Source organism: Pyxicephalus adspersus, chromosome 5, assembly GCF_032062135.1.
Source record: "Pyxicephalus adspersus chromosome 5, UCB_Pads_2.0, whole genome shotgun sequence".
Taxonomy (NCBI): Eukaryota; Metazoa; Chordata; class Amphibia; order Anura; family Pyxicephalidae; genus Pyxicephalus; species Pyxicephalus adspersus.
In genome coordinates this window covers 1,973,332-1,977,050 of record NC_092862.1, presented here as the reverse complement: position 1 = coordinate 1,977,050, position 3,719 = coordinate 1,973,332, and the positions used below count along the sequence as shown (strand labels likewise).

Below are 3,719 nucleotides of genomic sequence, written 5' to 3'. Positions count from 1 at the left end.
GCATCCTGTCTGGTAAGTTTGGCATTTTGTCTTCTCTTGTTAAGGAATGGTGTTTTACAATGTTTGTTGTTTGTGTAAAGTAGTATTGTTTAGCCTAGAACTGTTTGTTTTTCACTTCCTATATTTTACTACCCTTATTAATTTTGGATATTTGATTTTGTTATTACAGCCAACTCTACATCACACCGGGGGATAGAAATCATACAGCGGCCACACAGGTGCCTGGCCATCCCTGAGGATGCGGGAGGAGGAGGAGGAGACATCCCCGGAGGAGGAAGAGCCAGTCAGGGAGGAGGAAACTGAGGAGGAGGAGGTGCCTGTGCCATCACCAGAGGAGGAGCCAGTTGAGGAGGAGGTACAATCCCCGGTGGAAGAGGAGCCATCTCCTGAGGAAGAGCCCGCTGCACCACATCAGCAGCCAGAGTCCTCCGATGGAGAGGAGGTGGCCGAGGCTGAGGAGATTGCCTGTAAGTTAACCTTAGAATCAATTTTTGTAACATATGTTGAAATTCAACATATTCTCACACTACTTTCACCATTTTTGGTTACAAATACAAAGAAAGATCTTGCAGGATTTCATGTAGCTTCCAGTCATTAATCATGCATCAAATGAACGTTCTTTCTAGGGTGTTGGCTAGCATGACTAAAAATAGACATGAGTTCACTTGGCCATAGATGTACTGACAAATGTTTGCTTAAAATTTTTGAACGTAGGCAGAAAGTATCATTTAGAAGTTCAGCATTCATCTATTCACCTTAACTAACCTTACAAATCTACTTTAGTCCTGCCCACTCACTTTTACTTATGCTGTTCATTATTTATCTACAGCTGCTGAAGCGCCCTCGCCACCAGCACCTCCTCCACGGGACACGAGTTCCTCATCTGACTGTAAGTATTTCTCCATTTTAGATATTGTGAACATTCCTTAAAAACCATGAAAAGCTAGTAGGAGATACTTGATGGAGCTAGGCCTAACAAAGTATCATTAGGAGAGTGAGGCCTGGAGCTGGGAACGAAGTGAAGAATAGTGGAAGGCCTGCATGACTGGGAAGGGATTGAGAGCAGGCAGGGGAAGGGTTAAGAGGTAACAGAGAAGGGGGGTAGTTGCTGCATTAGTATGCCGGGAGTGACGTGCAGAGGGGGGGGAGAAGTGGAATGAAAAGGGGGCCGAGCCGGAAAGGGAGGGTCTTTTTTCAGCGTGACGAAGAGAAGGAAAGAAGAAGTTTTACCCACCCACCCGCCCTGTAGAGGTGTGTCCTCGAGGGAAGGAGTTGTATTGGACTGTTTCAGTGGGGGTGGGGTCTCATCTATGGTTTAGGACCCTCGGTAAGGTTGTTGTTGGGAGTGTTAGATTTTTTTCTGGTAGGGCTGCGAGTGCTGCTGGTATCACTCCCAAGCTTGAGGTGCGGCTGGAGCATTACATATCACGTACATAATTCTATGGATAGAATACCCAGTCCTACCAACCTTCTACAGCCTCCCTAAAGTACATAAAAATCTAACCAAGCCACCGGGACGTCCTATTGTGGCAGGCATTGACTCTATAACCTCTAGAGCCAGTAACCTCATAGATACATATTTAAAGACCTTTTGTTACTAAACTACCATCATACTTAAGGGATACTATCCAACTATTACAAATCCTACAGGACATGACAGTTCCTCCTAATACCCTCTTAACCACGGTTGATGTAGAAGCATTATATAGTAGTATACCCCATACTTTAGGCCTACAAACAATTTCAAGTTACCTCCAAACTGAAGACCCTTCTCTAAAACTATATCATCATTTTATTACTACATTGCTAGAATATATTCTTACTCATAATATCTAACTTTTTATGAACAACTGTACAGACACAAGGCGTCACAATGGGAACAAAATGTACCCCATCATATGCGAACTTATATTTAGGACACTGGGAGAAGAATCTCTTTTCCAACCCTAAATTTAGCCCTTACCTCCAGCACATATTTTTATGGCGCCGCTATATTGATGACATCTTGAAATTATATGGACTGGTCCAAAAAATACTTTAGAAGAAATGTTCACATATCTTTTTATCAATGACTACAACCTGAAATTTACTTGGCACTTTGATCCCTACAAAATAGCATTTTTAGATATTTTTGTAAATCTCACCAGAAGGACATATTACTACTACATTGTATAGGAAACAGCAGGCAATACCCAAGGTGCCCAAGGTCTCTTATCAGAAGCATTCCATATAGTCAGATGTTAAGATTGAAAAGGAACTGTACAACCAATGTAGACTTTGAAATTGCAGCCAAAGCTTTAACATAAAGACTAAATCGTCAGGGGTTATAGTAACAAATTGTTAAAAAGGACCAGAAAGTCTCCAAACTTAATACTAAGGAACTTATTTCCAAACAAGTATACAGAGATACTCAACCTAAAACAAGTATACAGAGATACTCAACCTAATGCATCTCTATTATGTATCTTATTTAAAAAAAAAAAAAAAAAAAACCTGTATCAGCTACAAGGTTTACTTAGAGCTACATATGTCCTTTATATTCCCTAGGTATTAAATCCCTGTATGTTTTTGTTAATACAATCACTCTCAATGTTGAGGAGAGCATTACTAGTTCAGAACATTGTGCTAACAGGAATTATATGAGGTATGTTCTTTATTAGTTTAAATATGACTAATTAGACATTATAACAATAATATATGTGGTGTATATGATATGGCATATTCCATATTTGTAGTGTGCCATGTTGTGCACACCATATACCAGAATAAATATTGTTTACACACCTGCAATGTAACTTATTTTTATTGACCTAGACATTAACACTACAAATGCCATAACACATGTTGCAAAGCTACCACCCCTGAAGAAGCCTTACTAGGCGAAACGCATCGGGTGCAATTACCAACATGATTAAAGCATTTTCAATCTATAGCACCAATATTGCATATATGTAGCATTGAGTTGGAATGTGTCTAGGGCCACATATGGCCATTTAAGAGGTTGTTGGACCATCAAAAGATAAATCCAAACCAGTTAAGGATATAGAGTTATATCTTGACATTGTGCAAATCGTTTTCGGTACTTTTTTGTATACTTATGTATGATCAATCTGTTTTATACGACAAATGAATGTAATTTGTTTGTTATCTGTGAACTGATGTATAGTCAACTGTTATACCTGAAATAAGTTTTTCCTGTGCAAAAAGTCCTGCTCTCTTCTTGTATTTCTTATCCTGTAATATTTAGGGTTAGCACACTATCTGTTAAAGAATTTAAGTATCCTTAGGTCTCCACCAAGTACCCCTTGATTAATCTTTTAGCAAGAGGGAAGAACTAACTTTCAGATATTTCCGGATGCCCTCGTATAATTACCATTTTCACAGCTCACAGTACTTCAGTGTGGTAGTCAGTAGTAACAATGTCTCCTAACAACCAAAAAGCAATAAAGTGAGCAAAGAGCACAACCCTTAGTGACCCTTGTAAAAATGCTTGTGTTACACTGCATTCACAGAACACTTACTATACCAAGAACTAATATGTATTATATTTGTCTTTTTGCAGCTGACAAAAGATACGGGCAGCTTCCATGGCTTATGACAGCTGTGCGTCACCCCCCGGTATGAAGCAAAGCATAATTACAACAAGGCTCTGCAAAAAAAAGCCGGGGGATTGTGGAGCACACCATCGGGCTGCTTAAATCACGGTTTCTGTGCTTGGC

General features: G+C 39.8%; 1 long non-coding RNA gene across 1 annotated transcript in view; it reads left to right on the top strand.

Annotated features, from left to right (window-relative positions):
• Window positions 1-360: 360 nt before the first annotated feature.
• LOC140331933 (uncharacterized) overlaps window positions 361-3,719 on the top strand; it is a 14,718-nt gene continuing 11,359 nt past the window's right edge. Inside the window, exons 1-2 of the long non-coding RNA XR_011920984.1 lie at window positions 361-467; window positions 830-889. This is a non-coding gene — a long non-coding RNA (uncharacterized lncRNA). The remainder of the gene's footprint in view (window positions 468-829; window positions 890-3,719) is intronic.